Below are 13,730 nucleotides of genomic sequence, written 5' to 3'. Positions count from 1 at the left end.
TTACAGTTTGGTTCAATGGCTCTCAGCACTACACAAATTGTTCAAGCACCGCTGCCCACGCCGTACTGGATTTTTACTGGAAAATAAGTCATCTGAAGGAGGCGTGTGGAATAGGTTCTGGTGGTTTGATCTGGTGCTTTACTTAAGGGTAGATCACAGGCGATAGCGGTGGTGGTGGCGCTGAGGAAAAGCTAAGTCTCCCCCACAGAATTCCTTGAGGGGGGCAGTATCTGTGCTCTTCCACAGCAGCTCCCCAGTCCCATAGGCCTGTGAGCTGTTCTTGACTGGGAAGGGAAGCAAATGATTGCTCCTGGTTCGGAACTACTGCAAAGGGCCATAAAGGCCTCAGGAGGTCTAAGACCCTCTTTTGTTTCACCATTTGCTTCATGCAGGCATGGGAGTCTCTCCAGGCTGACTGCAGTGTTGGGACTCAGGTTGAGTGTTTTGGAGGGAAAATAGCTGCTGTTTGACGTGGGGGAGGGGGATAGTGAGAGTGCATGCAGGGGGAAGGCGAGGTGAGGGAAAGATTAAAAATGAGTATAAAGTATCCCTGAGTAGGAGCTAGGCGGGAGGGGATAATCAGTTGCGGAGGTCTGGGAGAAAAATGCAGAATCCCTTAGTCAAATCTTTGAGAGGAAGGAAAGATGGAAGCAGAATGGGACTTGGAAGGAAAATACTAAATATATTTTTTTTAAATTAATCAGAATGAAGGGACCTGAGGAGAAATGCTGGGAACTTTATTTTTTTCCCACCAAACACCGCCCCCCTTTATTTTAAGAAAAAAAAGAGTGTAAATAGAAAACCCAATGCCAAGGGTGAGCAATGTAGAAATTAACTCTTCTTATGTGAGAAGAAGAGCTATTTGGGCATAAACAGATGACAGAAATGTCTGTGAATTCAGAGCAATTATGGGGAGGCAGCACAATCTTGTGGTCTCGTCACTGGCCAGGGAGTCAGGTGCTCTGGGCTATGCCACATGCTGTGTAACTTTTGTCAAGTCTCTTTGACTTTTTGTGCCCTTGTTTCCTAGGGTGACCAGACAGCAAGTGTGAAAAATCAGGATGGGGGGGGGGTAATAGGAGCCTATATAAGAGAGAGACCCAGAAATCGGGACTGTCCCTATAAAATCGGGACATCTGGTCACCCTATTGTTTCCCCACCTACTCTGTGTCTGTCTTCTCTGTGTAGATTGTAAGGTCTCTGCGAAAGGGGCTGTCTCTCAGGAGGTGTCTGTACAGTGCCTAGCACAGTGGGGCCCTGATCCCAGTTGGAACTCCTAGGCATGACTGTAATAATTTGTTGCACCCGTTTGCTCTTTATTGCTGTTTAGTGAGTTGCAAGAAGGGAAGGAACAGTGAAGAGAAGGAAAAGGTGCATGAGCTGAAAGAACAAAAGGGCAAGACAGTAACAGTAAGTTAATTCTTTGTTTAAGCTGTCTTAGAAAATTGGCTGCAAAAATTTTATAAACATTAAGCTTAAATGTTCAGAGAGACTGAGCCCCCACAGCTGCCAGGAGACTCAACTCAAGTTGCAGATGCTCTTCACTTCTGACAAACTCAATGTTGCTTCCCCTGAGATGACTTAGATGGGTTGTGGCTGCTGAAAAGGGGAATGAATCCTCCATTGCATTGGTGCTGTCACAGGAGCTGCAGCATAAGCAAATTAATTTAATCAGCTCCTTTTTAAGCAACCTTCTGCTTGACATTTGCTTTCTACAGTAGGGCTGCATCACTTTCACTCCATTTGATTGCAGGATTCAGAAAATGTGATGTTCTGCTATGAAATGGCTCTGTTGTTTTGAAGTTCAGTGTGATAAGGTTGTCATTACATCTAGAAAGCAGCAGAGTGACTGGAATGTTCCTAGAACTGCATTTCCAAGAACTGACATGTTTGTGGAAGATAATGCATGGGCCACCTGTAATTGTTTCTAATAAGGGAACACTGGGAGACGAGGAAGTGGAATATAGCTGCCCTTCTGAAAAACCCCTATAGGGTTTAATAAGGATGAAATGAATAGGGTCAAGCACAAATGAAATAGAGTCCTTTCAAATTATTTCAAGCCTTATAAGAAATTAAGATACAATGATACCTTTTCTATAGTTTGTAAACCAGCCTATGGAATTGTATTATGTATGCAGTGTTGTTGTAGCTGTGTTGATCCCAGGATATTAAAGAGACAAGGAGGGTGAGGTAATATCTTTTATTGGACCAACTTCTATTGGTGAGAGAGACAAGCTTTTCATTTACACAGAGCTCTTCTTCAGGTCAGGAATTATATGACAGGAATTTAGTTCATAACATCGTAGAGGTTTGGTTTAAACTTCCTACACAAAGGCTTTAATTTTCTATCATTCAACAGGATTCTTCCATTAACATGGATCCTAAAAAAAAGGTCTTATGTTCACTATGTTCAAAATGATCATGAAATTAAAAGTCTGAGTTACTGTCTTAGAATTTCTCACTAGCTAGGGGTGCATCTGCAGGCAGACACAAAATTCCAAAATAATAATCACTGTAAACTGGTGTTCAACTATAGCAACAAGTAATGTATAGTGCTACCCTGTGTTTCCATGAGTAAGGAGAAGGGTCTGGTTTGGATTCCCAGGCCCACCCGGGTCTTGATCCAAAGCCTCCTTATACTGACTTCCATGGGCTTTGGATCAGGCCTCTAGAATAGAACAATACAACCACAATGGGTAGGGTGAATCTGAACTGGATTTATTGTCTCATGTGGAATGGAACTCTAGATACAAATTGCTGAGAGGAGAGGAACTCACAGATGGAAAGAGATCCGAGGAATTGCCAAACTCCATCCCTGAGATCCCACTGCTTTATGCATCATGTAAGAAAAAGATAAACAAATACAGAGAATCAACAGCCCTTGGAGTGGTACGAACAGTCCATTTAAATAGAACTTGTCACCTATCCTGCTTTTGTCCCCATGTTCCATTCCTGACAGTGCTTTAGTTCATGACAAGCATGAAGGTGTGTGTGTGTGTGTGTGTGTACGTACTTGAGCAGAACAGGGCTAAGTAAGACTTCCCGTGGCAGAAAAATTTTCACAGGTGCTTTCCATCACAGCAAGGATTACAGGGAACATGACTGGGCCCAGCTGGAACAAATTACTCCATCAAGGGGATTGAGGGTTGTGAGCCATTTGTTCTCTAGTTTTGGATGGAACTAAGAACAAGCCCTGGTTTGAGACAGAGAAAGATGCTGGCTCTGGGAATAACCCTTTCCTTTGTGGTTAGGAGCAGTCACCTGAGCTCAACAGTGGGACTTGTTTCTTCAGCATTTGGCTTTTCTCACCTTATCTGCCATGGTAGGTCTTAAGCTTTACATATAGAGCTTCAGCCTTCCCTTAAGTGAGAGGGGTTGTCCCAAATCTTCCTGCTATTCAGATTAACTGTGTGCAGTGCTTTGCGTGGTTCCCGTCTGGAAGATTGTTTAGTTTTAGACAATAAGCAGACAAAGGTAGGGAAGTGACATCAAAACATGTACATTGCATTATGGCATGTCTCTCTTCTGGTGCTAGGTTTTTTCAGCTTGATGTGAAGTGTGTATAAAAGTATAATTAATTACACATGTCTGACTCTCACCCCCACGAATGATTTTCCTTTACTGTCAGCTTCCAAAATAGAGCTTATAGCTCTTCTCTGCTATGCAAACCTGGGCTGTATGTGCCATATTCACGACATCCAGTGGTGTTGCTCTCCATAGTAAATCATAGTGAGCATGGACAAAAAGGCCCATAGTAAAAAGAACTCAATAGGACTGTTCTTGTGTGTATAGTCAGGCACATATGTAAGATATGGGTACTATAGCAAATGAATACCAAACCCATAGGATGTCTCATTCATTTTCTGCCCATCTCTGGTAAATTTTATAGTTCAGTCAAAAAGCAATAACATTTCTCTGGCATGACTTCATCTTTATAACTCTGTGCTGCTTGCAGCTCCATTACCCTCTAAGTTACATATCTCTCCTCCCCTTTATATTTTCTCTATTTTGTTATGTATAAAAAGTTGCCAGTGCTTCAGTTAGGTCCCTTCTTAGGGCCTTGGAATGCATATCTCCTGGCCGGATAACTTACTTATGTCCAAATTTCTTCCTAATTATACAAACCTCTCCCCTTTGTATTACTACAGACACGCAATACAAATATAAAATCAACTAGGCAGCTATCATTGAACTCTTCACACACTGAAAACAGTTATATGCTGGCAACATTGTACCCACCCAATATCTGAGCGATGAACTTGTTGGGAAAAAGTAGAGAGAGGCGTTTGATCCCTATAGTCCACGGTTTATGGTAGAGGAAGGCGACTTCCTGGTGCATTACCAGCCACCACTACAAAGCACTTGTCATGTTGCTATGTCCATATGGAAATGTCATACAAGTGGCGCAGCAAACCTGAAGGAAAGTCAAACCTTATTTAGTCGTATCCAATAAAGATCACCAGTCCCCCCCTCACTTATTAATGGGCCTGCTTTCATGCTGGCATTTCTTCTTGCTGGGATTTATCTCTGAAAGCTATTGTTGTTCTCACCTCAGCCCTTGCTAAGACTGAAGTGTTGCAAGAAAGCAGGTGAATTTGGGCCTTGTAAACCTATCTAGCCCTTACCTCAATTTCCGGCCAGTTACCTAATAAATAAACAAAACTCATCTGATAACATTGTTTGATCAGCTCCAAAGCTCACCTGGCCACAGGGGGTTGGGTACAGTATGTACTAGATGATTATGGGTAATAAAATCTAGTCTCCCTGTGAGCAAATGTCTCCTTTAGAACTACAGGGATTTAGCACAGCTGTTAAAAGGCTGAGGGTTTTCTATGGCAGTGGTTCTCAACCAGGTGTACACATACCCCTGGGGGTATGCAGAGGTCTTCTGGGGGTACATCAACTCATCTAGATATTTGCCTAGTTTTACAACAGGTGACATAAAAAGCACTAGCGAAGTCAGTACAAACTAAAATTCCATACAGGCAATGACTTGTTTATACTGCTCTATATACTATACACTGAAATGTAAGTACAATGTTTTTATTCCAATCAATTTATTTTATAATTATATGGTAAAAATGAGAAAGTCAGCAATTTTTCAGTAATAATGTGCTGAGACACTTATGTATTTTTGTCTGATTTTTGTAAGCAAGTAGTTTTTAAGTGAGGTGAAACTTGGGGTACGCAAGACAAATCAGACTCCTGAAAGGGGTACAGTAGTCTGGAAAAGTTGAGAACCACTGTTCTATAGCATGTCTTATCTCGCTCTGTCCAGGTTGTTAGCAGGAGCTAAAGGCGTGCATCCATTCTGGCCACTGACACAGCTTTTCCCTAGATGCTGCTGTGTAATATGCTATCTGACAGACTTCTCTATTTATTAGTGAATAAATATCTGTGTTCCCTTGCATTCAAACACTTCTCAGTGTAAGGCAGTAGGCTCAATATTTCCATTCTTGTGCTACCAGCTTGTGAGAGTTTCAGTGGGTTTATGTGATGTGGCACTCTTTTTATTTGTATTGGGTTAGCCCTAGATGCCCCAGCACCATTGTGCTGGGTGCTGTACAAACACATAACAAGACAGTCCCTGCACCAAAGAGCTTGCAATCTAAATCTAAAACAAAAGATGGCAAATAGATATGACCAATAGATGAGGGGAAGCATAAGGTAAAGTGTTGCCAGTTCTCACGATTTTAAACCAAAAATCGTGAGATTTGTGATGTTTCTTAAAGCCTCCTAGAGCAGTGGCTCTCAAACTTTTTTACTGATGACCCCTTTCACATAGCAAGTCTCTGAGTGTGACCCCCCCTTATAAATTAAAAACACTTTTTTATATATTTAACACCATTATAAATGCTGGAGGCAAAGCGGGGTTTGCGGTGGAGGTTGACAGCTTGTGACCCCCCATGTAATAACCTCACGACCCCCTAAGGGGTCCCGACCCTCAGTTTGAGAACCCCTGTCCTAGAGTCATGTGATTATGTGAAAATCTCAGCTTTCGTTTAAAAAAAATCAATCTCAAAAGCCCGAAGAATGTCCACTTTTTTTAATTCATGATTTTGGGGGGCCTGACTCATGATTTTAGGAGACTGGGGGTGGCTTGTACCAGGAAATAGGTTCATCCATTTTGCAGGGCAGGAATGGTGCAGGGAGTAAAGAAAATGTTTTGAAATTGCCTCATTTACACATCACCTTCACAGGCTGCAGGGACAGGAAAACACAAAATAACCATGGAACTATGTAGCCATTAGCAACTCCATAATCAGACTGGGTTTGGGTTTTCCACTTAAAGCTTGTATTGAACATCTTTGCTTCATTCCTATTCTCTAAGTTCTCTGTTCCAATGCTGAATTCACCCTCCATCGCCAGCCCAATCACTTCTTTCTTATAGGGAACTATCACTCTGTTAACTGCCCCAGTGTTTCAAGTCAAGCAGAACCTCTTTAGACAAAAGCATATGGCTTCCAATTAGAGCCGATCAACTTTTAGGGCTAATAAAGCCAGTAGCCAGTCACCTGATCTGGTATTTCAAGGTACATTAAGCAGCACATTTCCTCCATGCTGCTCACTGGTGTTCCAGGCAGGCAACTGCATTAGCAAAATTAAACCTCATGCAAGTGAAGCAGCAGCGTGACTAATAGAAATGACAACAAGTGTGTAATGGGGGGACTGGGAAGCTGTGAACTTAAGGTATATTCCTCTTCTCCCCCCCCCCCCAATAAACCTAGTAGCTGGTGGGGCTTTGACATGCTCCCACACCTCCTTCATCGGATTATTGTTACTGTAGCACTTAGAGAACCCAATCAAGATTCAGGATCCCATTGTCTTAGGTGCTGTACAGACCCTTAGTGTGAGACAGTGCCTGCCCTGAAGAGCTTGTAGTCTAAATACATGTGTCTGGGGAGGGGAGAGGAGAGGAATCAGGCATATGGAGGGGAAGCAAGTTGCCCCAGGTGACACAGTGGGCCGGTGACCGAGCTGGGAATAGAATCCAGGTATTCTGAGTCCCAGTCCAGTGCCACTAGATTATACTGGCAGAGTTAAGCTTCAGCCTTCAACTTCAGACATTTGTAATTGCAAACTCTGGGCAGGTTTGTGAATCAGGGTCAGTTAAAGGCCCTTCATGTAAAATGTTGGGTTTCAACGCACAGCCTGACATTGAAACTGTCTGAGATGGTGCACTGAATGTTGGGTTCATTTGAACCCCAAACCCAAAGCAACCCCCTGGCTGGCTGGGCTGCAACTACTTGCAGATGGAAACTGAAGGAAACATTTGCATGGACCCGTTGGGGTGAAACCGCAGAGTCCAGCACTGCTCTGCTTTAAACTGCAGTGCTGCAGGAGCCTTCCTAATCCACCTTCCCATCTCCACTCCATGCACTGGTTTTGAATGCAAAGTCTTGCATATGCATTGGGACCGGGTCTGCACTTAGCACAGATGTGAAGGATGATGTGCTTCCACTTAGTGGCTGGAACAGATAACTTGAGGTTTGCTAATTCCACCCCCTGCTGCACTGAGTTATCACAAGGAGTAGTACCAGATGCTGCAGCCTCACTGGAGTGTAGTCAGGCACCTTGCCATTAACAAGGGTGCCAATTAGGGGGGGCAGGGGAGGGCGGGAGGCCCCTCTGTGAGTTTCATACAGGAGGTGTGCAAGCTCCCAGGTGGAGCTTAATTACAGCACAGCATTAGTGTGAAATGTAAGTTCTGCAGAGGAGAGGTGTCCCTGGAGCAGGAAGTCAGTATTTTGTTTACAAACAGAGGCAGGGTGATTAAGATAAGAAAGGGCTGGTGATTATATTAAAGATATGGAAGTTTAGCCTGTAAAAGAGGAATCCCTCTGTGGAGGGAGGAGAGGGAGGAGGGGTTGTTTTAGAGAGAACAGGGGATTCAGAAAAAAACACAGCAAAGCACTGAGCCTAGGTTACATTCAGAAAAGGGGGAGATTTGGGGGCATAGGTGAAAAGAAGGGGTCAATCCCAGGGAAGGGCTAGCAGTGTATAGAGAAGTTTCCACTCTACCTGTGGTATTTATGTGGCCTCATCACCATAGTATCTGAGGCTGCGCCTCACAATGTCTAACCTATTTCTCCTCCCAGCCCCTCGATGAGGTAGAGCAGTACTAAAAAAAACGAGGAGTCCTTGTGGCACCTTAGAGACTAACAAATTTATTTGGGCATAAGCTTTTGTGGGCTAGAACCCACTTCATCAGATGGATGAAGTGAAAAATACAGGAGCAGGTATAAATACATAAAAGGATGGGGGTTGCTTTACCAAGTATGAGGTCAGTCTAATGAGATAAACCAATTAACAGCAGGATACCAAGGGAGGAAAAATAACTTTTGAAGTGGTAAGAGAGTGGTCCATTACAGACAGTTGACAAGAAGGTGTGAGTAACAGTAGGGAGAAATTAGTATTGGGGAAATTAAGTTTAGGTTTTGTAATGACCCAACCACTCCTAGTCTTTATTCAGGCCTAATCTGATAGTATCCAGTTTGCAAATTAATTCCAGTTCTGCAGCTTCACGTTGGAGAGTTTTTGTCGTTGAAGAATTGCCACTTTGAGGTCTGTTATTGAGTGACCAGAGAGATTGAAGTGTTCTCCTACTGGTTTTTGGATGTTATGATTCCTGATGTCAGATTTGTGTCCATTTATTCTTTTGCATAGAGACTGTCCGGTTTGGCCAATGTACATGGCAGAAGGGCACTGCTGGCACATGATGGCATATATCACATTGGTAGATATGCAGGTGAATGAGTCCCGGATGGTGTGGCTGATGGGGTTAGGACCTATGATGGTGTCCCTTGAATAGATATGTGGACAGAGTTGGCACTGGGGTTTGTAGCAGGGTTTGGTTCCTAGGTTGGTGTTTTTGTTGTGTGGTGTGTAGTTGCTGGTGAGTATTTGCTTCAGGTTGGGGGGCTGTCTGTAAGCGAGGACTGGCCTGTCTCCCAAGGTCTGTGAGAGTGAGGGATCGTCCTTCAGGATAGGTTGTAGATCCTTGATGATGCGCTGGAGAGGTTTTAGTTGGGGGCTGTAGGTGATGGCTAGTGGCGTTCTGTTACTTTCTTTGTTGGGCCTATCTTGTAGTAGGTGACTTCTCGGTACCCTTCTGGCTCTGTCAATCTGTTTCTTCACTTCACCAAGTGGGTATTGCAGTTTTAAGAACACTCGATAGAGATTCTGTAGCTGTTTGTCTCTGTCTGAGGGATTGGAGCAAATGTGGTTGTATCTTAGAGCTTGGCTGCAGACAATGGATCGTGTGGTGTGGTCTGGATGAAAGCTGGAGGCATGTAGGTAAGTATAGTGGTCAGTAGGTTTCCGGTATAGGGTGGTGTTTATGTGACCATCGCTTATTAGCACTGTAGTGTCTAGGAAGTGGACCACTTGTGTGGACTGGTCCAGGCTAAGGTTGATGGTAGGGTGGAAATCATTGAAATCTTGGTGGAATTCCTCAAGGGCCTCCTTCCCATGGGTCCAGATGATGATGTCATCAATATAGCGCAAGTAGAATAGGGACGTAACGGGATGAGAGCTGTGGAAGCATTGTTCTAAGTCAGCCATAAAAATGTTGGTATACTGAGGGGTACCCATAGCAGTCCTGCTGACTTGAAGGTATAAATTGTACCCAAATCTGAAATAGTTGTGGGTGAGGACAAAGTTCAGCCACCAGGTTTGCCGTGATGGTATCGGGGATGTTATCCCCATTGTACAGATGGGGCACTGAGGCACACACTGACTCAAGGCCAGATTTTCAAAGGTATTTAGGCCCCTAGTGGGATTTTCAAAAGTGCCTAGAAGGTTAGGTGCTTTGTAACCCCCCCCCCCCCCTTCCCCCGATGCCTAGCTGCATCTTTGGGTGCCTACAAACCTTTGAAATTCTGTCCTTAAAGCACTGGCCTGGGGTCAGACAGGAAGTCCATGGGGGGAGTAGAACCCAGGTCTCTGAGGGCTGCAGACCAGCCTCTCTCTCTGCTGCATGCTGCAAAAAAAGAGGACTCTGATAGATGGGAGCAAAACCAAGGCGGACAGTTCTCTGAGACTCCAGCAAACGGTCCCAGGATGGAGGTCATGGTTGACAGCATGAAAAGCAGCACAGAGGTTAGGAAGGCTGGAGAATGAGTCAGATGAGAAGAGATCACTTAACTCCCAAGGGGTGGCTGGTTCGGCCCCAGGCTGGCTTGTACAGCAATGGCTGCTGGGCAATTTTATATTTTAACTGAAAACCATTTTGTTCAGTCATTTTTTATTCCGAGTTTGAGAAAAGGAAGGAAAGAGAAAGTGTCGTATAAGTATCAGATGTGTTTATACCTCAAATTCTTAGGGTTCCAGCTGTATTCAGGCCAATTCCAGAACAAAGAACAGAAACTGCATCCACAGAGTCCATAAAATTGACGATTATTGTCATGATTTGCATTATTCACTGGGCACCATCTGTGTGCTCAGCACTGTTCAGAATATGCCAGAAAATTCAGTCTCTGAGCCAATGCATATAAGATGTGTAACTGTGGATAAGATGGCTCAGATATTTAAGTATGAAGTGTATAGTTATTGACCACACATGTTATCACATGTTCACTGATGTTTATATCCATGAGTGGAGGCACTGATGGCAACAGAAGTTTTACTTGATTAAGGACTAGAAGATTTGACCCTCCAACTTTCTTTCTAAAGGAAGAGCTGCCCAGAGCTTCTGTGCCGGTTTATTCTCCTTTCCTGCCTGCAGTTGACCTGATATACCTCAGAAGTTTCAGGTTTTTTTCTCAACTTTAAAATGTAGAATTTTCTTGGTGTTTGGTTTTAAATATTCTCCTGTGAGAACTGCCACTCAGTCGCTGTAGTGTTGTGTTTAAAGGCTAGTTACTTTCCAGGAGGCTCTTAAACAGAAATAAAAGCAGTGTTGCCAACTCTATGACTTTTGTCATGAGTCTCACGATAATTGTTTTCCTTAAAGCCCCAGCTCCTGGAGTCAAGTGGAGATGTGATGATTTCAGCCTTCATTCTTAAAGAAAATGAGTCTAGTCTTCGTGGCTGTGGAGAAAGCTTCAAAATGTGACCCCAGTGCACCCTAAAGTCTCAAAAAGCAGAAGGCAAATAAAAAGAATCCCAAATCTATTGTTTTTACATAATCTTGTGATTTTTAAAGTCAATCCCATGATTTTTGGTGAGTCTGATTCATGATTTTTGAACATTTGGGATTGGCAATACTGTGAAAGTGTCAGTTTCACTTTTGTTTAAGGTTAGTTTCTAGTCTATTATTTAGACTAGAGGTAACATCTCTAGAGCCCCAGGCAGTTGCAGCATAAACTCATGGGGCCTTCCCCTAGTAGGCTGTATCCAAAGTTAAATGATCTGTTCCAAGCTTGATGAACTGGAAAAAAGGGATAGAACGTAATCTAGATTTTTTTCTACAATTGTTTCAATTGTATTCAAGAGTTAGTAACAAAGAATATACATTAAAATTTTAAACCTAACCAGTGTTCCGTTAGTGACTGAACATGTTAGTATTAGAGCTGAGCAGGTCTAATATTTATTTAATCCTCTTTTTTTATATATATATAGGAATTAGATACAGTATCCGATCAGCTAATTTCTAAATTATTGTCTGCAAAAAAACCTTTGCGTTTTCAGGTGCGAAGTAGCCCTTGGAACCACGGTTAAAGTTGCTGCCCCCCCCCTTACAAATCTGAAATGGCGTCCCTGGCCATTAACCCCACAAGAGGGAACTTGGGCACTACTTGAAATCAGAGGATAGCAAGCTAGTCCCACCCCCTAAAATCCCATCTGGGTGCGGATTGGTGTCTGCAGGTTATGAAGGGAGCATTGATGCTGGGGATGAGCGACTCTTAATCAGTGTTAGATTCTCTTGGTGGGGAAGGTGGTTCTTGCTGCTTACAAAGATGTTTAATATTTGCTTAACCCCTTCCTAGCTAAATGCTACTCCAACACCCATGGCAGTACACCAAGTATGTGATGTAGCGCTGTGCGTACCAAAGAGCATATACCTAATATACAGTGCAGGAGGAGTGTGTCTGACATCCACCCCATGCCAAGTCACTCCCTACAGCTAGTACATCTCCAGGCTATGCTTCTTAGCATCATCCCCTGCTGCACAGGGGGCCAGAAGTGAAGGGGTTAAATCTGTTCAATTTGTGAGGCGGCTGTTTTGGAGCATGTTGTGAGACCCGATATGAGCTGTGGTCTGCGGGTAGCTGCGCACTGATAAGGCCCTTTCTCTCAACAGGATTTGGAAGCAGGGCAGCAGCAGACCTGAGTCCGGTGCTAATCCTGAAAGACCAGTGTGTGTGCTTTGATTTTGTTTTTATAATTGATTTATTTTTTGACGTAGCTGTTTCAGAAACACTAGCAACATTGGCAAGAGGCAGTGGCGGGGGCTTGTCAAGGAGTGTGAGGGACCTGGACACTCAACACCCTTTGGTTTCCACTGGGATTTGGGTACCTGACCCCTTTGGCATGGCTGTTGGTGGGAAGCTTGCGCCATTCCTGCTAGCACGGTGCTTGGAGTCATCAGAATGACACATCCCCAATTCCACGAGCACCAAATGTCACTCGGATAGTGTTATGGGATGGAATTTCAGCTGAACACCAGGTAGGGTGACCAGACAGCAAGTGTGAAAAATCGGGACAGGGGGTGGGGGGTAATAGAAGCCTATATAAGAAAAAGCTCCAACAATCGGGACTGTCCCTATAAAATCGGGATATCTGGTCACCCTAACAGCAGGGAAAACTCCTGGGACTGAGCTGTATTAGAGTGGAACAGTCTCACTGACCTCAATGCCCTTGACAACGTTGCCCCAGAACTCTTCACGAGTGGTAGCAGTGGGGGATGCTGCAGTGTGTACAGCGCTTGAGTGTCTTTACTACTATCATCTGAGCAAGGTTAGGCAACTTGGTGCTAAATCCACCTCAGCCCTGTCTGCACTACATCTTGCTGCACCACTGGTGAATTACAAGCACCGTGTTTGCTAGTGGAGCTGCACCCGCTATCAAAGCAGTTAAAGCCCTGTTGCTTGAGTGCCTTGAAATGCAATAAGACAAAGCAATGGGGAGCATACTGAAGGGAAGAATTCTGCTCTGGTAGGGGGGTGGACCTAATAAGTCTATTCCATTTTATTTATATTCTCAAGTAGCCATCCTCTAGCATCACTCATGCTCCTGAGCCACCTCTGCAGTGCTGCCACCCCTGTGGTGTCTCTTAAGGAATGTAAACCCGTTACATTGCATTTCAAAGCCAGGAATATGCTCCCTTCTTCTTTCTTATGGCGGGGGTAGAGCAGCAACTACAATTTCACCTGAAGTTGATCGAGCCAAACGGCTACATCAGGAGTAGCAGAATTTATTTCAGGAATGTCTCCTTCATATTTATAAATTGAGCAGTAGGTAGTGATATGTTCGGTGGACTGTCGTGGAAAACAAGTTATTTGTCACTGGTGTGTGAGAATTTAATGTTGCGAATACCTAGGGTTGCTAGGGATATGGTTTTCGACTGGAACGCCCGGTCGAAAAGGGACCCTGGCGGCTCCGGTCAGTACCGCTGACCAGGCCATTAAAAGTAGGGTTACCATACGTCCGGATTTTCCCAGACATGTCCGGCTTTTTGGGATTCAAATCCCCGTCCGGGGGGAAATCCCAAAAAGCCGAACATGTCCGGGAAAATCCGGCGTGGCTGGCCCGGGGCGCTGGGCGGCCGGGCCGCCGGGAGTGCTGGG

This window comes from Terrapene carolina, unplaced genomic scaffold (assembly GCF_002925995.2).
Source record: "Terrapene carolina triunguis isolate 2854851 unplaced genomic scaffold, T_m_triunguis-2.0 Scaffold192, whole genome shotgun sequence".
In the NCBI taxonomy this organism is placed as follows: Eukaryota; Metazoa; Chordata; order Testudines; family Emydidae; genus Terrapene; species Terrapene triunguis.
The sequence above is the reverse complement of the archived record's forward strand: the minus strand, read 5'-3'. Positions refer to the sequence as shown.